Source organism: Bos grunniens, chromosome 16, assembly GCF_055505025.1.
Source record: "Bos grunniens cultivar Pamir isolate PY7600 chromosome 16, Bosgru_T2T1.0, whole genome shotgun sequence".
Classification (NCBI taxonomy): Eukaryota; Metazoa; Chordata; class Mammalia; order Artiodactyla; family Bovidae; genus Bos; species Bos grunniens.
The window spans coordinates 8,057,573-8,080,017 of record NC_141180.1 but is presented as its reverse complement, the minus strand read 5'-3'; the positions used below and the strand labels follow the sequence as shown (position 1 = coordinate 8,080,017).

Here is a 22,445-nt window from a genome sequence, read left to right as displayed (position 1 = left end):
AACAGAACAGGCTCCATCTTGAAAGCAGGACTCCATCTTGGGCTGGACTGTGGACTTTGAGCTATGCCCAATATCTATGGAAATGACACACCAACTGGAAAACCAGATCCCCTGGGTGGAAGAGCCCCAGGGCTCATACCTAGACTCTCCGTCACCTAAAAGAATATCCTAATTATCTATGTAACTGAATAGAATCATAAATTCTATTATGCTTATTGGGGTATGCCCACAGGCCTATTGATAATCATCCACTGTTACCTATCTAGGCTTAAGGTATACGAATCACAGGTTAACTTTGATTGTATCTTTCTTTTCCTTTGTTCAGACTAGCTTCAGGGAATTGGGGGAGGTGGGTTTGAGCACATACACTTAGGGTACATAAGGTTTTCACAAAAACTGTTCGGGGTCCTTGGCTAAGAGGAGACTCTGCCTTGGGCCCGCCGGTATAATAAATTGCACTCCACCATCTACATTGTCCTTCTGAGTCAGTTTGTTTCCCGGAATGCATGGCTACAACATAACCACTGAACAACCAAGGAAGTCCCTGAACCAATTTTTTAATTGGATTTAAAGGAAAACAGGATTTTTATTTGTTTTCTTTCCTGCACGTGAGGACTGAGGGGCAATTTCATACAAGTTACATACATTACAAAACTCTCTTTTTCAGAAGGTAAAGCACAGATTAAAGTGATCTTGATTCATATCAGACTATGGATGCAGAGGTAGCAGATACACAGTCAAGCTGCCGACTCAGCTTGGGTTTGGATCCCACATCCACCCACACACTGGCTGTGATGACCTTGAGCAAGACACTTCACCTGTCTGCCTGTATATATGCTATCAGGAGTGACAGTCTAGGGACCCGTGAGGTTTAAGTGAAAGTACATGCATATCGATAATTTAAAACAATACCTAGCACTCTGTGGTCACTAAAAATGTTGTTACTTGCTGCTAACTGGGGGTCCCACGTGCTTTCCATCGCACGTGAACCCCCTAACATCGAATCGTGCTTTTACATTCTGCCTCTCGTTTTAAAAAAAAAAAGGTTTTTTTTATTTTCCAAATAAAGACAACGGTACTGTGCTTCTGAAACAACATGTGTTCCCCACACCCAAGATCCTGATCCACACACAACCTGCTCATACAGCCCTGAGAGAGTAACAGGCAGGAAGGCCAGGGGTCTCCAAACGGAGGAATAGGCTGCCAGTGTCAGACTTTTTTTTAATCTCTCTCTTAAGCCGCAGGAGGAAGCAAACTACAAGTGTTAGATTTTTTCCTTTTCTTTATACAAATTTAAAAAGAGGTTTCTTTTAAAATTCTGGGTTGCCTGGTTCCACCTGAACTGAACTTTTCTCAAACCCTGAGCTAACCAATGTATTTTCCTTATGGAAATGTTTGTCTTGAGCTATGTTAATGTTACCCTAATCTCTGTCTTCAAGTGGTTCTGCCTAAGACTCAGAACCTACTTGACAAACCAGTATGGTTTACTCATGCAAATGTTCTCTTCAGCTATGTTAATGAGACTGTACTTGCTTGGAAATCTGCCTTTCTTCAAGATTCATGTCAATCATTTTATGGCCTGGGACAACTCACCTTGTGCCAGTGTTATCTCAAAATGCATGTTGTGGGTGAGGGGTCTGGTGCAAGTCTCTGAGTTTTGAGACATTTCCTTTCTCTAATTAACAGACTGCTAGTAGCTATATAACATCTGGCTAAAGACTAGCAGGGGGGCACTCTTTCTGCCCCCTTCTGATGTCTATATCACAAGCTTTCTCTATCTCTCTTATATTTTAATAAAACTTTATTACACAAAAGCTCTGAGCTATCAAGCCTCGTCACTGGCCCCAGAGTGAATTCTTCTCCTCTGGAGGCCGAGAATCCCAGCGTCTTTCACAGCTCAGCAACAACCTTTCAGCCCGTATCCCATGAAAATCATAAATTCAGTCCAGTTCCTTCCATTTAAAGACTGGCTGCATCAGAGCCTGGGAGATCCACACTGCCCACCCAGGCAGCACAGAGCAAAGAACTCAAAGCATTAGCCCGGCTTCATACCTGGTCCACAGCTCAGTGCCTCATCTCAAAAATGTCAAATCAGTGGAGAGTCAATCAACTGAATAAAGGCACAAAGGTCATGTGATGAGGCCATGCTAGCAACATGCCCCTTTGTAACAGGGATGCAGGAAAAAAGACACTAAAAAACCAACATTCAAATCCAAAACAGAGGGGGCACATATATACATATAGCTGAATCACTGTGCTCGATAGTAGAAACTAAACATTGTAAAGCAACTCTATCCCAATAAAAATTAATTTTAAAAACATTAAAAATATTTTTTAGAAAGGAAACAAACAAACAAAAAAAACTCTTTATGCTTTATCCTAAGGCCCAGGACTACTGAAAACATTGAGCTGGTAAAATCCCATCAATAAAATGACACAGTCTTTCATCATTAGTTATTTCAGAAAATGGCCATTTAAAGGAAATAAAAATGGTCCTCTTAACATCTATTTAAAATATATTTACCTAAAGGAAATAACGAGACAGAAAAGCCAAGTTAATGAACAGAACAAGATGGCCAATAAGTAGCAGTTAATGATTCAGGTAAGAAGAATCTGACTCACTTGATTCTATTAGGTAGTTAGAATAGGGAAAAGGAGTCCAGAATGGCAGTGGCTAAACGATAAGGAAGAGAAAAGGTCCGAGGACCAGAATGAGGACCTCAGATAAAACAAACTACACTCCTGGCTGGCCCAGTTTACACAGGACAGGCCCAGGGAGAGAAAAACAAATAAAAAGAGGAGCCAAAGCTCGCTCTCTCTCCCACGTGCTGGGGGGCTCTTCTCTTCACGTCTTTGGATCGATGTGCCCTCATGCCTTGAAGATGGATTTTCCTGCTATCTTCGAAATAAAATAGAGCTATAACACTGAGCTGTAACACTGATTTGTCTAAGAGCTATATAACACGGTCTGTCCGAGACCCGAGAGCTGTGAAACACCGAGGGGGCTTTAATGTCCGTCACTCCGAGTCTTTGTTGTGACGAGACAAAAACAGAGAAACATACACTCGCCTGACAATTCCATAAGCAAAGTCTTACAGACCCTGAGCTCAATCACTAATTTAAGGTAAATCTTAAAAGTGTCAAGTCAGGAACAATTTTTTCATACTCTGTTCCTTCCCCATTTCCTATCTCGATCGCACAGTTCTTAGTCAATTAGAAACCTCTTCTTAGGACTTCCCTGGTGGTCCAGTGGTTAAGACCCCATGCTTCCAAAGCAGGGGGGCACAGGTTCAAACCCTGGTCAGGGAACTAAGATCCCACATGCTGTGTGGCCAAAATAATAAAATAAAAACTAAAAATAAGAAGAAGAAACCTCTTCCTCAGGTCTGTAAGGGAGTTAGATATAAACCAGGGATAAATTCTATCCAGACAGAACTATTAAGGCTCCTCCATGGAGAAAGGGGAGCCTGAACTCTAAGATTCACGTCCAATCTTCAACATTAGTCCTTCCCAAACCTCAGTGGCTATACAAACCACCTACAGGTGTTGCTAAAATGTGGATTATGGTCCAGGAAGTCCGGGATGGGGCCTGGGATTCTGTGGTACAAGCTCTCAGGTGACGCCATGCTGCTGGCCCGGGGACCACATTTCCAATAGCAGAGATCGACATCATCAAAGATTCTCTACGTTGTTTATAAGCCCAGAGAATCCTTAACAGCTCACCCCACCCCACGCCATTCCCAGGCAAGGACATGCTAGAGTTGACCACCTAATATTCACAAACAGAGCAAGCACCATCCTGCTCACCATGGAAAGCACCTAGATTCAAGCATTTAATCCACCAAGTGAGTTCAGCACGGTTATTCATTCTGAGGCTTTCATCTGCAACAAGGCAAGAACAGAGAAATCTAAGCACAAAGATGTGATGATTCTGCATCTCTTCAATAGTGACTATAACCTCCTGGTGAAACACTGTCTCTCCTACACTCAACAAGGAAAAGGATCTGAGCCTCTCCTCCTACAGAGAGCAGAGTTCCACAGTAGGTGGTGTGGGGAAATATGAATTCCTCAACACTAACTCTCCACACTCTGAAAACCACTGCAAAGCAAGACAGGGACCAGTGGTGTCATCCATCTACATATCCTAGAGACACAACTGAGACCTCCTGCTCATGCAAATCCCTAATTAACATTCTGGGTATCGCTTATGGTAGCTTCTTGTTGCTTTTTTAATCCATGTTACAGATGAGTCAACTGGTGGTCAGAGCAGGCAAATTATTTGCCCACAACGAGAGAGGGCAGGGCTGGGTTTCAAACCCAGTCCTTTCCCACGATGCGTCTCTACTTGTCTTAAGCCCTCCACCTGGATTCCTCTGCCTCACCCAGACACACACACACACACACACCCCCCGCCATCTGACCAAACTCTTCCCAACACCAGGGTCAGTCACCTCCTTAATGCCCCATAACCACAGACACACCAGCTCAGGTGTGAAGCTTCCTCTGCCCTTCCTGGTGGACCTCGCTGCATCCCCTTCTCTGTCATCTCAATCCCAGCACGTTTTACTACAGCACATTTATTCTAGCCCTCTTTATTCTAGCTATTTCATGTATTTTCTGTCTAGAGGGGAAGAAAAACGGTAAGCTCCTGAGAGCAAGAACCTTGACTTAAGCACAAATTTGTACCATGAATGCCCGACACTCAATGAGCCTTCACAACGGTGGGGGTGTGAAATCACGTGACCTCTGTTCTCCCCCTCTGTAGACTTGAATGAGTCACGTTTAAACTACCTGGCCCTGAGCTTTCCTGTGTGTAAAATGAAGGGCAGAACACACAGACGCCTCAGATGGCTTTCAGAGAGTGGAAAAAGCAGCTATTTTCCAGGCTAAAGGAAAGAAATGCTAAGAGAACAGCTCGTGACGCACCTACACACAGCATCCTGACTGAGTGCCCGTCTTCGGGAGTGGGGAGGTGATTTCCCCTCACATGCCCACGGGGCCAATCCAGGCCCCCAACTTCCACATCCACACTGCCAGCCTGCCCTGCTCCAGAAAGTTCCCACTCGTCCAGCCTCTTCTGCAGATTGGGAAGAAACTACTACAGCATACAGACTGACTGTGCTGTGGGCAGAATCATACTGCAGAATCATACTGCATAACATAAGAAAAGGAAAACTATCCTCAGAGAGCTTAAATATCACGTCCAAGTTCCCAGCTAATTTATGACAGAGCCCGACTTTAAAGACCCAGGTCCTCAGGCTGCAAACCCTGTGTTTCATGTGATCAAATAAATATAACGTAAAGTTTACCATCTTAACCGTTTTTAAGTGTACAGTTTAATGGCCTGAAGAACATTCGCATTACTATACAACCATCACCACCATCCATCACCAGAACTCCTTTTGTCTTGAAAACTGGAACTCTGTGCCCATTAAATAGTAACTCCCCATTCCTCCTGACCCCGGCTCCTGACCACACCATCCTACTTTCTGCCTCTATGAATGTGACTACCCTAGGCACCTCGTATAAGTAGAATCATACTGTATTGGACCTTTTGTGTCTGGCTTGTTCCACATGCATAATGTCCTCAAGGTTCGTCCACATTGTAGCTTACTGCAGAATTCCCCTCCCTTCCAAGGCTGAGTAATTCTCCACCATCGCGTGGGCACACTGCATCTTGTTTATCCATTCACCTGTCGATGGACAGTTGGGTTGCTTCCACCTCTTGGCTGTTACGGATAATGAATGTGGGTGTACTAAATGTTTACTCTTTGATGTTTTGAATTTTCAGTGATTCCCTAATGTTGCCAACTGACATGTGTACTTGTATCTGGCAGTTCAAGTCGCTTTCAAAATCATCTGGTACTTCAAGCACAACAAGTTAAAAGAGAAAAATACCTGGCAAATGAAGATCTTATACTGCCAACTCACCACTGAGCAAAGTTTTCCTTATTCTAGCCATAAATTCTCATCAGCCCTGAAGCTCACCAGATGACAGGACTCACTCCTGGCCTCTTAGCTGAAGTCCTGCACTATTATCACAGGGGAATGGCCAAAACTCTCTTTCTGTGCTCTTTCTTGCATTCCTCAGACCATGCTGAATTAACACTGGCTGAACATAACACAATCCCATGGCTAATAAGGCCAGGCCACTGGACTGAAATGTTTAAGCACCCAGTGCCAAGGAAAGCCCCAAGGCGCCTACCAAGACACCCCAAGAGAAGCGGAGAAAATCATCCCAGAGATAAATGCAGTTACTCCAAGTCCACCAGTGGCTTTTTAGCCCAGACTCTCCCAGGACTTTGCCTGCTTTTCAATAAATCACTGCTCTTGGCAGTAGCTGAAACTTTAACTCAAATATTAGAAGCTTATTTGCCAGGATTTAATCAAACTGAAACTCCATAACTTAGGGGTTCTGAAAACACTTGAGTTGGGCAGTTTGTTGTTATTGTTGTTTTAAGGTAAAATTCACATAACAGGATGAACCAGATTAAACTCAACCCAGTGGCATTTACACTCCCAACGTCATGCAACAACCACCCCTATCTAGTTCCAGAACATTTTCCTCACCCCAAAAGGAAGCTCTGTGCCCATTAATCAGTTACTCCCATCCCCCTTCTTCTGCAGGCTCTGATAATCACAAATATGCCTTCTGCCCCTGTGAACTTGGCTACACTAGGAATTTCATATAAATGGAGTTCTATAGTGTGTGACTTGGCTTCTTTTACCTGGCACAGTGTTGCTAAGGTTGATCCACATTGTGACTCGTGTGAGTACACCATCCCTTTCTATGGCTGAATCACATCTCATTGTAGGGATATGCCACACTCTGTTTACTCATTCATTAACAGATGCTTCAGCTGTTTCCCGCTTTTGTCCACTGCGAATAATGCTGTGAACATGTGTGTACAAGTGTTGGTTTAAATACCCATTTTCAATTCTTCTGGGTATATACCTAGGAGTAGAACTGTTGGGGCATCTCATGATTCTATGTTTAATGTCTCCATGTTTTCCACAGCATCTACACCAAGTTTGAGAAGGCCAAAAACAAAAGGCTTCATAAACTGACCCTCTGCCCCCAGGGAGTTACTAGCATCACAGAGAACTTGGGTGTTTCAGCAAGGCCTTTTCCTGCCTTGAGTCTGCCTGCCTCCTAAGACAGACCCTTTAGAGATCTGCTGCTTGTAACGTGCCAATTTCATCCTGGGGGCAAACATCAGAAAGGGCTAGAAATAAGGGGGTGAGAATCAGCCTTGGAAAATATCTTATGATACAAAGTGCTCTGGAAAGTTAATCCTGTCTGCAGGACTCTGCATCTGAATCTTTTTTTTTAATTCAGTAATTCTTTCAGTTTGTCTGAACTCAAGGCCAACATGGCCATTTACTTAATGAGGACATCAGGCCTGACTGGCGATTGACTACCATCCAAAAATGCGATCAAGAACTGAGAGGACTTGGCAGAGATCTCCCAGGTACAGCCAGTCTTGGCTCAGTGCCTACAGGAGGAGGCTTCAGGACCCTAGAATTGCAAGATTCAATTCCTCGGGGTTAGGGAAACACTGGCAGCCTAGCTAAAATGTGCAACTACTTCCGCTGACTCAACAGAGTTACATCTGACGTTGATTTCTCCACTCTTTGGGGTCTTGAAGGGAGCATGGGTGGAGATTAATCTAGCAATTATTCGAAGAGTTTTCTTTATCTTCCAAAGGATGATTTGCTATTTCTAAAATAATCTGAACTGAATCATTTTACTGCCCACAGTTCCCAGAGACAACACTCTTTCCCCAACCAACATCTCCTGAAAGATAAAATGTTTCCACTAACAAAACTTTTTTCCCTCCTATAAATAACAAATCTCTGCTTAAATGTCTTTACCATCCGCCCAGGAGATGCAGATGCTCATAAGGGTGAGGACAATAGGACCAATACAAACTGTACTGTTTACCAGGTACCATCCAGTCTCTTAACTGGCCCTCAGGATCTAAGCCTGGGACATGGGGCCAGGGTGTAATGGGGGAGGGAGGTCTTCCACACAAGGTCTTCCACACTTCATTCATCAAGGGGTCCTAATTAATGTGGATGTATTATTTGGATCTCTTCAACCTAGGTGCCAACCCAAACTCTGGCTACTCCTCCATTTCCCTACTTTCTAGAAGTTGCTCCAGATTATTCAAGACACATGAACATATGTGATGAAACATCTACAGATTCTCTCTCCCCACTTTATCTATCTAGTCCATATTTCTCCCTTTCTTCCTAAAGCTAACAAAGAACCAATTTCTTTTAAAGAAATATTAAATTCTAGTATGAAATCATCAAAAACACAAAATCTATATTATATTCCCCATGTCTCTCAAACTGGAAAAACACCATATTTTCTATAAGGCATGTGGAGAAATAGTTGTAAATAAGTAATAAAGCTGATAAATAAGTTAGGGATCAAGACCAAAAAAAAAGCAATAGAATAGAATCACTAGACAGCAAATTATATAAGCTCACAAGATTTCCCAGCTACAAACTATGCTAATAAATCGTGCATCTCATTAGTGTCACTTCTCCAGAATAACAAAAAGACAAAGTCACAGTAACATGGAGAAAAAAATGGTCCCAGCCCTTAAGTGGCACAGCGGTAAAGAATCGCCTGCCAGTACAGGAGACACAGGTCCGATCCCTGAGGTGGAAGATCCCAGGAGGAGGACATGACAATCCACTCCAGTATTCTTTTGCCTGGAGAATCCCATGGGCAGAGGAGCCTGGTGGGCTACAGTCCATGGAGTCGTAAAGAGTTGGGCACAACTGAGCACGCATGCACGCAGCCCTTTGGGAGCCATGCCCCCTAAAACGCCCCCCACACTCAAAGAATTTGCTTTCTTTTTAGAGAGTCTTCATACAGTCAAGAAAGCTCATTAATATGTAACGTCTCTGTGGTGGGCAAATACCAACAAACTGGAACTCCAGATGGAATCCCAAAATGTTGAAGGGCCCTGGGGCAGATCAATGAAGAAAGATAAGAATAATAAAAGAGAGAAAAAGGAAAAACTGACATCATTGCCATCATCTGTCCAGCGGGAAGGATGGGAGCTTCTCATAATCTCACTTACCATTTCTCTCTTTGAATTTTACATACTGCATAAAAGACCAGGAAAATGAGTAGGTGGGAGGAGTCTCCCATGTATCTTTTCACTCTGTCCCCTTTTCCACTAGGTGGCTGCCCCAAGAGTCAGACACAACTGAGCGAGTGAACCAAACTGAACTACAAATATTAATCAAAAGACAGCAGTAGTGACTACATTAATATCAGATGAAGTAGATTTCAGTGAAAGAAAACCACCAGAGTCAAAAAGGATCATTAAGTAAGACAAAAGAATCAATCCATCAAGAAGACATAACAACCCTGAACATGTATGCACCAAATAACACAGCTATGAAATATATGAGGCAAAAGCTGATAGAACAGATAGAAACAGAGAAATCCACAACTATAGTTGGAGATTTTAACATTTCTCTCACAGCAACTGATAAAACTACCAAACAGATCATTAAGATTAACCATTAATCATACCACATTAATCATTAAGGATGCAAAGACACTTGCCACTACCAACCAACTGGATCTAATCAACATTTATAGAATATGCCATTCAACAACATCAGAATACACATTCTATTCAAGCTCCCATGGAACATTCAACCACAACAGATGATATTCTGGGCCAAAAAACAAAGGCCAACAAATTTAAAAGAATTTCAACATACAGAGTGTACTCTCTGACACCAGTGGAATCAAACTAGAAATCCATATCAAAAAGATAACAGGAAAATCTCCAAATGCTTTTCTAAACAACACAAGTCAGAGAGGAAGTCTTGAGGGAAATAAAAAATAATTAGAACTGAATAAAACTAAAAAGACTTTATCAAAATATTAGCTAAAGTACTGCTTAGAAAATACAAAACACTAAACAGTTATATTAGAGTAAAAATATCAAAACTCTAAGAAACTAGAAAATAAGGAACAAAACAAACACAGAGCAAGCAAGAAGAAGGAAATAAAGAGCAGAAATCAATGAAATCCAAAACAGAAAAACCTCATGAAACAAAAAGCTGGTTCTCTGTAAAAGTCAGTTAAGTTCACAAACTTCTAAAAAAAAAACGAAAAATAAAAAAGATGACCCAAATTACCAAAATCAGGAATAAAAAGGATACCACTACAAACTCCACAGATCTTATGAGGATAAGGCATACTAAGAAAACCTCTATATACATAAATTTGACCACCTAGAATAAATGGCCTAATTCCTCAAAAAGCACAAACTAACAAAACTCACCCAATAAGAGCACATTATTTTAACCAAATAAACGGAATTCATAGTTTTAAAATCCACAAAAAGAAAACTCCAGTCCAATGTGGTTTCACTGAAGAAATCTACCTGACATCTAAAGATGCTCTCTTTTAAAAGGGGAAATACTCCCCAACTCCTTTTATGAGCATAACAATAAACACATGAAATCTCAAAGTAAAAATACAAGATCATATATAATCAGTCAAATTCAGACACTGAACACATGAACACAGACAAGAAAATTGTCAGGAATTGCCTGGTGGCCCAGTGGCTAAGACTCCAAGCTCCCAATGCAGGGGCCAGGTTTGATCCCTGGTCAGGGAACTATGCTGTAAATAAGAGCTTGCATGCTACCAGCAAAGGTGCTGCACACCTCAATTACAAACCCCGCATGCCACAACAAAAATCAAAGATCTTTATGTATGTAGTCCAGCCACATATCCTAAAAATCTATGCACCAGTACCAATGAAAGTCACTCACTCATGTCTGTCTCTTTGCGACCCCATGGACTGTGAATAGCCTTTCCCTTCTCCAGGGGATTTTCCCAACCCAGGGACTGAACTCAGGTCTCCCACATTGCAGGCGGATTCTTTAGCAGTCGAGCCACAAGGGAAGCCCAAGAATACTGGAGTAGGTAGCCTATCCCTTCTCCAGAGGATCTTCCCGACCCAGGAATCAAACTGGGGTTTCCTGCATTGCAGGCAGATTCTTTATCAACTGAGCTATTAGGAAAGCCCACAGCAAGACCAAGTGGAGTTTTAATCCCAGGGATACAAAGCTGGTTCAATATTCAAAAATCAATCAAAGTAATCTAACATATAAACATATTCTTAATTAAAGAAGAAAAATCACATGACCATATCAATTGATGCAGAAAAAACACTGGACAAAATTCAACACTAATTCATAAAAATTCTCAGAAAACTAGGAATAAAGGGAAACTTCCTCAGCCAGATAGATGAACATCTACCAAAAAACCTTTAGACATATCATACTTAATGGGGAAAGACTGAATGATTAAGACTGGGGAAAAAAACAAAGCCATACACTCTCATAACTCGTATTTCAACATTGTCCAGGAAGTCCTAGCCAGCACAATAAGAAAATAAGAGTTACATAGATCGAAAAGGAAGACGTGAAAATATCCTGATTTGTAGATGTCATGATTGTTTATTTAGAAAAACTCAACAAGTCTGCCAAAAAGAAATAAAAAATACTAATAATTAGGACTAAATGAGTCCAGAAAAGTTAAGGACCAGTTACCATCTTACAGAATATAAAGTTATGATCTTATAGAATATAAGATCAACATGTTAATAACATCTTATGAAAAAACCAAAACGAACTTTTTGGCCAACTCAATAAAAGCCAATTGTACATCTATATACTAGCAAAGAACATGTGGAAATTGAAATTTAAAATGTAAACCATTTATAAAAACTAAAAAATAGAAATACTTGGGTATAAATCTAACCCCCCAAAAATGCATAGAATTTAGATGCTAAAAACTACAAAATACTAATGAAGTAAATCTAAAAAAGATGTAAATAAATCTACAAATATACTGTGTCCACGGATTGGAAAATTCAATATAAGGAAGACATCAGTTTTCCAAATATATCTATAAGTTTAACAGAATTCTATCAAAATCCAAGCAAGATGTTTTGTAGATACAGAAAAGCTTATTCTTCTATTTCATATTTGGAAAGACAAAAAGGAACAAAATGAGCTAAAAAAATCTTTGAGAAAAAAGCATAAAGTTAAATTATATTATTTAAGACTTACCAGTAATTAAGGAAATGTGCTGTTAGTATAAAGACAGATACACAGATCAATGGAACAGAAATGAGAACCCAGAAATATAGCCATACAAATTTGGCCAATTGATTTATGACACAGGTACAAAAGAACTCAATAGAGGAATTTGTCTTTTCAATAAAAGGTACAGTAGCAACTGGACAGAAATCTCTACCTAAATTAATATAATAATTAATCCAAGAGGGATCACAGATTTCAAGGATTTAAAGATTGAGATTTAAAGGTAAAATGCAAAACTAGGCAACTTTTGAGAAAAAAAGAGAAAAATCTTTGGGTCATACAACTAGGCCAAGAACACTTAGACATGCCACCAGAAGCATAGTCTGCAAGAGAAAAAAAAAGATAAATTGGACATCTGTGAAAGACCTACTAAGAGAATAAAAAAATCAAAGTAATGACTGAGAAATTATATTTGCAAGCCATTCATCTGACAAAGGACTAGTATTTAGACTACATAGAGAACTCTGAACTGAACAGTAAAAATAAAGCAAACAAATCCAAGTTAAAATTGGCAAAAGATATGCATAGAATTTCACCAAAGAGGATATAGAGATGACAAATATGCACATGAAAATATGTTCAGCCTCTTTTAACCATTAGGGAAATGCAAATTAAAACCATGACGACATATCACCTCATACCTATCAGGATAACTGAAATTTAAATTGTTAATAATGCCAGGTACTGGCAAATATGCAGAGAAACTAAGTATCTCATACATTTTTTTGGTGGGAATATAACATGGCAGAGCCATTTGGAAAAAAGTTTGTACAGTTTTCTTATAAAATCAAACATAAACTTATCATACAATCCAGCTATCAAATACCTGGGTATTTATCCCTGAGAAAATACAACTTAAGTCCACAGAAAGACCTGTACACAAATATTCACATCAAGTTTATAATAGTCAAAAGCTGGAAACAAACAAAATATGCTGCAAGGATCAAATGGTTAAACAAACTGCAGTCCACCCCTTTTCTGCAAAGAAAAGCAACAAACTCTTGACACACAAGAAGTATGAATCTCAAGGACATTAAACAGGAGGGCGGGGGGCAGGAAGAGAGCCAGTCGCAAAAGGTGACATACCGTATGATTCTCTTTATAGAACATTCTCAAAAGACAAAATCATGGGATGGAAAACAAAACAGTGGCTTCCATGGGTTAAGGCTAGGGAGAACAGGATGGGTATGACTAGAAAGAGGCAACAAGGGAGTTCTTCCTGGTTCTATATTTTAACTGTGCTTGTGGTTAGCGAAAGAAAAAGAAGCACATTCGAAGTCACAATACACAATTTAGAAAATCTGCGGTTTCCGTGCTTGAACCACCACGAGGTTGAGAGCCCAGCCACGTGGACCTCTGCTTCGCCCCCTACTGGCGGCTCCAGCGGTACAGCTATGAAGATGAAGGTGCTGCAGGGAAGTGGATGACTCCGACTTCTCATTTGCATACCCATCGTACCCTGCAGAGTACAATCTTTTCAGGCTTAAAATAATATATTTTTTCAGCTCAACATTTCTAACTATGAGAAGTTTGCTTACACAATTCCTTGTTTAAACTTTAGGCAGGAAGTAACCCTTGGATACAGAACCACCATCAGTGAAGTAGGAGTTGCAGTTACTGGGAGGTGCACGCTCCCCACCAACAGCACTTTCTGGTTTCTCTTCATATTGCATAAATCTTTCGGCTTTTACTAAAGATTTCCGTGTAGAGAAACAACCTTGAGTTGTTAAAACTAATTTTTGGAGGCCTTGCTTCGGCAAGGCTGATCTTTGACGGTACAAAAAAAAGACTTGTTTTTGTGAAAACAGCATTGTAATTTGGGTTTTTCGATATTGTATTGTAGTCAGTGTAGTTGGAAATTTTCTGGTGGTTCAGACGATGAAGTGTTTATCTACAATGCAGGGAAGGCCCGGGTTCAATTCTGGGGCCAAGGGCAGAAAGATTCACCCAGAGAAGGGTTCAATTCTCGAGCCACAGAGGCAGAAAGATTCCCCTGGAAAAGGGTTCAATTCTCGGGCCCCAGGGGCAGAAAGATTCTCCCAAAGAAGGAAATAACAACCTAATCGGGCCAGAAAAATACCCTAGAGAAGGACAGCTGGACGACTATATACCTAAGCACTTCTCGGTGAGTGAACTTCGGGGGTTGGTGATGGACATGGAGGCCTGGTGTGCTGCAATTCATGGGGTTGCAAAAAGTCGGACAGGACTGAGCAACTGAACTAATCATTTTTAAGTGTGAACTTTACTAGGTAAGGCTCCGTTGGGTTTTTTTTTTGTTTGTCAGAAGTGAAGTAAAGTCGTTCAGTCGAGTCTGACACTTGGCAACTCCATGATCCAGGTTCCTCAGTCCGTGGGATATTCCAGGCAAGAGTACTTGTTCAATTCAGTTTAGTCGCTCAGTCGTGTCCAACCCTTTGCGACCCCATGAATCGCAGAGTACTGGAATGGGTTGCTATTTTCTTCTCCAGAGGATCTTCCCAACCCAGGGATCAAACCCGGGTCTCCCGCAGTGGCAGATGCTTTACCATCTGAGCCACCAGGGAAGTCCTGTAAAAATATCTGTAAAACTAAAAATATCACAGGTTTAAGTCACGTAAGTTATACCAGGTAAAGTCTGGACTTGCCAGTTATTGGTGACTCCTATCAGACACACTAAAACTTCTCTACCCTATACAAAGTCAAGAGTGCAAGCACAGGGGGATATGGAGAGGTTAACATGGAAACTTACATTATCATATGTAAAATGTACAGCCAAGGGGTATTGGCTGTATGACTCAGGGAACTTCTACCCAGGGGGTTTTATAGGGGACATATGTATACCTATGGCTGATTTCATGTTGTTGTTTGGCAGAAACCAACACAAAGAGTCGGACACGACTGAGCAACTGAACACAATTCTATAAAGTGATTATCTTTCAATTAAAAATTAATTAAAAATTGGCGGGGCGGGGCGGGGCCGGCTAGAATAGGAAAAAGGAGTTTAAAATGGCAGTGGCCAAAAGACAAAGAAAAAAAAGCCTAAGAAGATTCTGGCCCAGGAGAACCTCAGATGAAACAAACAGCCCTCCTGGCCAGACCAATTTACACAGGGCAGGCTCCGGGGGAGGAGACAAAACATATGAAAAGAGGAGCCAAGACTGAGCCTCTCCTTTTTTGAGGTTGGCCTGCCCTCACACCTTAAGGGTACTATGTTTTTTCCAATAAAACAGAGCTGTAACCAAGCTGTAACACTGGTCCGACATTTCAAATCTTAGCTGCAGTGAGACATGAGGGAGGAAATCATACACTCCCCACACCAGGGGTTTCAAGAGGGAGGGGATATATGTATACCTATGGCTGATTCATGTTGATGTTTGGCAGAAACCAACATAATTCTATAAAGCAATTGTCTTTCAATTAAAAATGAAGTTAATTTTAAAAAATAATTATATATATATATATACACACACATACATACACACTCTCAGTGATGGCCCTGAGGACCCCTTCAAAGGCCCTGTATGAATCTACAAGTTGGAGAATTTCAGGGCACCTGACATCAAACAAATTGTTTCTCTGTCCATCATGTCACGGTGTTACAGGAAGAATAAGATCTGACGTCATGTGTTTACTTTAACCTTTACTTCCTGTTGCTTTTGTTTACTGAAAGCATCCTGTCTGTACAAAATGGTGTGCCTGCGCCTCCGGAACCTTGCCCCTCTGCCTGAATGTTAAACCAAAGTGCCTTTCTTTTATTCAGGGCAACACCCTGGCCCTCTCTACACCTATGAAAGGCTGCAAGAAATAAGAAACACATTTCCTCCCCCAGGATGGCCATTCCGAGAGATTTACAGGACCTCCTCCAGCGGCTGATAAGATGGTTACTTGGAGACCTTAGGCTGCCCTCTTCTCAGTCTGCCAGCTTTCTGAATAAAGTTGTATTCCTTGCCTCAACACCTCATCTGATTTATTGGCCTGTCGTGTTGCAAGCAAAGCGAGCTTCAGCTCACTTCAGTAGCTCAGTTGTGTCCAACTCTTTGCAACCCCATGGAAGGCAGCACACCAGGCCTCTATGTTCATCACTAACTCCCAGAGTTTACCCAAACTCATGCCCATTGAGTCGGTGATGCCATCCAACCATCTCATCCTCTGTTGAGCTTAGACTCAGTAAAAATATCCGTGGAAGTAACACTCCATGCGTGGTAGTGGCTCCTAAAGGAAAAGGAGCCCCTAAAAAGACTTCATTGGGCCCATGAGACGGACAGGTATGAACCGGTTTCCACTGCCTGCCTAACAAAGGTCTACACGTGTGACTGAAGTTAGCCGGAGAACTGCCTTCTTGAAACCCAGGAGCAAAATTATGATGGAATAATCCTCACTTATCTTGAATTTTTCAGCAGCCACTGTGATCCTCAAAGTAGTTTCAGTCAGTTCCACACACAGAGATGCCACCCTTCACATCTCCCACAGGCCCACGATCTCACTGTTATCCTGAGGCTCGTTCTAATTTCTTTTTTAACAGACTTATCATCTGTCATGTCATGATTTTAAAGGGTAGTAACCTTCTTAAGAATGGTGACAGGCACCACTTTTAGGGGATATACTGGGAGAAAGGAGTGTTTCCACTTCTCCCCACTCCCCCACATCTCTCCCCAGATTTCAGCTCCAAGCCACGCTGAACTCTGCTTCTCCTACCCTCAGAATCCCATCTGTTGGAATACTTACATAGGATGTGTTATGTAAACAACCTCACCTACCCCAAGGGACTATTCTTAAAGATGAGTTAGTTCAGTCACTCAGTTGTGTGATTCTTTGTGACCCCATGGACTGCAGCATGCCAGGCCTCCCTGTCCATCACCAACTCCCAGAGTTTACTCAAACTCATATCCATCAAGTCGGTGGTGCCATCCAACCATCTCATCCTCTGTTGTCCCCTTCTCCTCCTGCCTTCAATCTTTTCCAGCATCAGGGTCTTTTCCAATGAGTCAGTTCTTCACATCTAGTAGCCAAAGTATTGGAGCTTTAGATTTAGCATCAGTACTTCCAATGAATATTCAGGACTGATTTCCTTTAGGATGGACTGGTTGGATCTCCTTGCAGTTCAAGGGACTCTCAAGAATCTTCTCCAACACCACAGTTCAAAAGCATCAGTTTTTCAGCACTCAGCTTTCTTTATAGTCCAACTCTTACATCCATACATGACTACTGGAAAAACCACAGCCTTGACTAGACGGACCTTTGTCAGCAAAGTAATGTCTCTGCTTTTTAATATGCTATCTAGGTTGCTCATAGCTTTTCTTCCAAGGAGCAAGCATCTTTTAATTTCATGGCTGCAGTCACCATCTACAGTGATTCTGGAACCCAAGAAAATAAAGGCTGTCCCTGTTTCCATTGTTTCCCCATCTATTTGCCATGAAGTGATGGGACCAGATGCCATGAGCTTCGTTTTTAGCATACTGAATTTTAAGCCAGCTTTTTCACTCTCCTCTTTTCACTTTCATCAAGAGGCCCTTTAGTTCCTCTTTGCTTTCATCCATAAGGGTGGTGTCATCTGCATATCTGAGGTTATTGATGTTTCTCCCAGCAATCTTGATTCCAGCTTGTGCTTCATCCAGCCTGGCATTTCTCATGATGTACTTTGCATATAAGTTAAATAAGCAGGGTGACAATATATAACCTTGACGCTCCTTTCTCGATTTGGAACTAGTCCGTTGTTCCATGTCAGGTTCTAACTGTTGCTTCTTGACCAGTATACAGATTTCTCAGGAGGCATTTGGCATCATCTTTTAGGATTTGAAAAACAACACCCAGTTCTTAAAGCTAACAGTGCCCAAATGCAGAATCCACATTCCACAAGGTCTGAGCTAGCATCTGAATGGTCCCAGTCAGAAATTCAGTTCCAGACATGGCCACAATTCAAACAATTTCAATACTGGTATCTAAAGCTGCATGTGAGAGTTTACTAGCTCACCCTCCTCCTAACACTCCCGTGCTTCTCTGTCACTTCACTTTGAAGTTCTGTCCCTCCATCAGACTAGCAGGGTGTCTGCTCCAGCCCACAGAGTAGAACTGCCAAAGCTCAGATGAATCCTTCCTACAAGGTACTTGTTGGAGAACCTTAAGACAGAGAACAGGTTCAGTGGCAGATTTTGTACCTGCCACTAAATAAATGTTTGCACACGTGGCAGAATTCAGATCTGGACTCTTTCCTTCCGATGTATCATTTGGCAGTGAGCCTGTAGGAGCGGAAGAGATTTTAATTCACCCACCTCCAATGACCAGGAGCTACAAAGAGTCAAACCAAAGAACGTGACAGACTTGGGTTGAGACACACACGATCCTTCTGTTCAAGGTTCAGGTCAGATCCACCTCCTCCAGGAAACCCTCCCGGCCATTCCAAGGTTAGAAATTCTCCCAGAAACTTTTGGCTATACTAACCAGTACACTTCCCAGGTGGCGCCAGTGGTACAGAACCCATCTGCCAATGCAGGAGACGTAAGAGACACAGGTTCAACCCCTAGGTCAGGAAGATCCCCTGGAGAAGGGCAACCCACTCCAGTATCCTTGCCTGGAGAATCCCATGGACAGAGGAGGGTGGTGAGCTACGGTCCACAGGGTCGCAAACGGTCAGACACTAGTGAAGCGACTCAGCACACAGGAACATACCAACCCGAGACCCTCATACAAATGGAAACACTGTGGTAAAGTTACAGCAAGTGCTAATTTTCAGGCAGGACAGACAAATAGGGCCAGTCGTCCTTGCTGTGTGCACCTGCCGTCTCCGCAGCTTGACTGACGCTGCTGCCCTTGGTTAAACAACCAGAACATCATCCTTACAAAAATAACACGGCAGCCTAGCGTTCTTGGGTGGAGTATAAGCTTCCTGAGGAGAGGAACCATGCTTCTCACTTCCCTCAGCCCATAGAACCTACTGCAAAGCAGCTGCTTAGCAAAGAATTACTCGTAAACTGACTGGTTTGTGGTTGAGAAATTTCTCACCACTCCAAATCTGTATCACCACCTCAAGATGTTACTAAGAATTCATGGAGAACCTCTCTCTCTCTCTCTCTCTCTCTCTCTCTCTCTCTCACACACACACACACACACACACACACACACCTGATCTTTTAGTTCTGCAGGGCTAAACCCTTGGTTCTAACTTCACCTTATCTTCTCCTGGCTCCTTCAAGAACCTTTGAATGAAATAAATCATATTTTCCATGAGCTAGAAGATATAAAAAAAGAGAGGAGGGCTGAGCAGGGGACTTAGCAGCTGAGCTAATACGCAAACCTGATGTTTCTCCGTCTGCACTGCAGACCCTACTTGTACACAAGGCAGAGCCCCCTTTCCTGTCCTCCCCAGGAAATCGCTGCTGCCTCACTTTTTCCCCCTCCTGGCTGCAAATCTCTGACACATCAAGGACATCCAGCAGCGGGTGGGGGTGAGACTAGACAAGAAATGATGCACTGGCAGGTTAAGGGCAGGAGCTCTTTGTGTTGACGAGGGAGAATCAAGCCCAACGTGTGCTGGGGGCCCTTCCTCCCATCACTAGTCCATGGGCTTCTTCCCCCACCATTTGGAGACCCCTCAGCCCCCTCTCTCTCTTCCTGGGCTGGCACAGGACACAGGACTCTGCCTCTGCTGAGTAGCCCCTCTGTGAAAGGGCAAAGCTGCGTAAAATCCAATTTTCTGATACTAAGGACAGGCTGAAAATTCACACACACAGCCAAACCACTTATTAATCTGTCCCCATCAGATGGAGGGAGGCAGAGATATAACCAGCACACCAGAATTGTCTTTGAGGAGCTACAGCTTAAGGAAAAATGAGGGAAGGCCTACATTGTCTAAACCTGCCAGACGTTAGACACATGGAACCTGGCAAGCATTGCCAAGGGACCAGTGTTCCTTCACACCAAGTCTCCAACCAGCCAGGCATGTCCACCTTCCAACAGCCACTCCTGAATACCTACTCTGTGTCAGGCAGAGATGAAAGATCCTCTTTTGTCTAAAAGAAGTAACTCCTGGGACTTCCCTGGGGGTCCAGCGGCTAAGACTCTGCACTCCCAGTGCAGGCGGCCTGCGTTCAATCCCTCACCAGGGAGCTGGATCCCGCAAGGGTTCACATGCGGCAACTACAGACCCACATGCCCAGCAACGAAGACCCGGTGCAGTCACATAAATAAATATGTAACACCGGCTCGGGAAGGAGTCGTAGGAATGGAGCTCGTGGGAGGGAGAAACCCACGCCAGCAGGGGGACGAGCCAGGAAGCAGCATCAGGAAAGGTTCCACGCGGGCTGCTCCTCGAGCAGGAGGGAGGCGCCCACCAGTCTGCATGAAGATCACAGGGAGGAACATCAAGATGTCCCTGGGGAATGTCAGATGCTCCTGTTACTTGGAAGCTCAGAGGGACCACACAGGAGCTGAGGCTGCTGGAACAAGGCCGGGCCAGTGGACAAATGGAAAGGGGCTGAATGTCAGCCTTGGAGCATGGGCTTGACATGGTAAGAAACGGGGAGCCATGCGTGGGTTCTGAGCAACATTGGGGCTAGTGGTAAAGACCCCGCCTGCCAATACAGGAGATTTAAGAGTGGCAGGTTCGATCCCTGGATCAGGAAGATCCCCCTGGAGGAAGGTATGGCTACCCACTCCAGTATTCTTGCCTGAAGAATCCCATGGACAGAGGAGCCTGGAGGGTTAAGACCACAGGGTCGTAAAGAGTCAGACATGACTGAAGCAGCTTAGCACACATGCCTGAGATCTACATTCCAGAATGTTAACTCCAGGAATATGCAAACTCTGAGTGGGATAGATCAGGAGAGACAGGCAAGGCAGGGAACGCACAAGGCTCCTGAGAGAGGCCTCAGAAGAAACACCAATGCCCTCGTCCCCTTTAGTAACCATCCTCTGCTTCTGAATACAGTCCAGACTCCACATGTGGGACCCGATGGCCTTTATGCTCCAGCCTCTATCTTGTATCATCTCTTCCTCTCACACGTGACCTCCCAGCCAGGCTGACTGACTCTCTGAAATCCAGTCTGTATGCCTGCTATTCCCTTCTTTCCCATCTTTCCCCAATACCTCACCTCTGATCCCTGTGCGTTTGGGTGGCAGGCAGCTTCTGTTTCTCCATGCCCGGCGGGTGGTTACATCACTTACCTCACTGCCTCAGCATCACTGCCCCCCAAATTTAAGGCCCAGTGAGGACAGAGACAGAGCCTGGAAGGTCACAGCCTCCCAGTACCCAGCCTGGAAGCCTCTTACACAGTAGCCACTCAAGGAATATTTGTTAAATGATTCAGCACAGAGCTTTCTGGGGTTTTTTTGTTTTTTTTGTTTTTGGTATCAAAATATAATTTATAAGTAACTGAATATTAAAATTTTGATGGATAAAACTTGAGTAGCTAAAAATTGTATCTTTACTTCAGAAACAACCTTTTCTCTCTTAACATTCAAAGACATTAGTGGTCAAGCTTCCTTCTCTGATTTGTCTTTTATTTCTAACCTTCTGGCAGGCACTGAAAATTCCTCTGATTCTACTTCTGAAAGAACTGACTTATAAGAGGGCCCCAGTTTCAGAACTGTCAGGAAGAGTGTCCTCGGGAAAGAAATAAGTAATTGATTACATGCAAGAATTGTAATTGATTACATGCAAAATTCTTCATAATATATCAGGCTTTGGAGAGCTCCTTTCAGTAGCAACCAACTCCTTCTAGACTGAAATGTTCCTCTGTAGAACATTATCTCCTTGCCAGAGAGGGGGAAATCAACAAATCCTAGCTCTAAAGCAAGGGTGTCATCAACCATGGAAGGACAAAATGATGACCACAGCACGGACTGGGGTCCATTCTGTACCAAGCACATACATGCTGGATGGGGTTTATATATATATATATATATATATATATATATATATATATATTTCATTTGGCTGTTAGGTCTTAGTTGTAGCACTCAGGATATTTGATCTTCACTGTGGCATGTGGCATGTGGAATCTAGTTCCCCAACCAGGGATTGAACCTGGGCCCCCTACATTGACAGCAGAGTCTTAGAGCCCACCAGGGAAGTCCCCATGCTGGGTGTTTTATATCCATTATCTTTCTCTACAACGAGACCTCCCATGCCCATATTCCAAAAAAGAAAACTAAGGCTCAAATGGGGTAAATGATTTTCCAAAATGGAGCAAACTGCAGTTTAGACTCAAGTCCATCCAACCCCAAACCTGTGCTCTTTCCATTATGCCAACTATCTTGAATCAGAAATAAATATAAAGGGGAAAAAATTCACGACAACACAGTCCAACACA

At 42.8% G+C, this 22,445-nt stretch overlaps 1 protein-coding gene and 1 non-coding gene across 51 annotated transcripts in view; one reads left to right on the top strand and one right to left on the bottom strand.

The window, feature by feature from the left end:
• HHAT (hedgehog acyltransferase) overlaps positions 1 to 22,445 on the bottom strand; it is a 354,661-nt gene that overhangs the window by 295,497 nt on the left and 36,719 nt on the right. The window lies entirely within an intron of this gene.
• Positions 13,806 to 13,923, top strand: LOC147356114 (U5 spliceosomal RNA). The gene has a single exon (XR_015143905.1). It is a non-coding gene; the product is annotated as a U5 spliceosomal RNA (small nuclear RNA).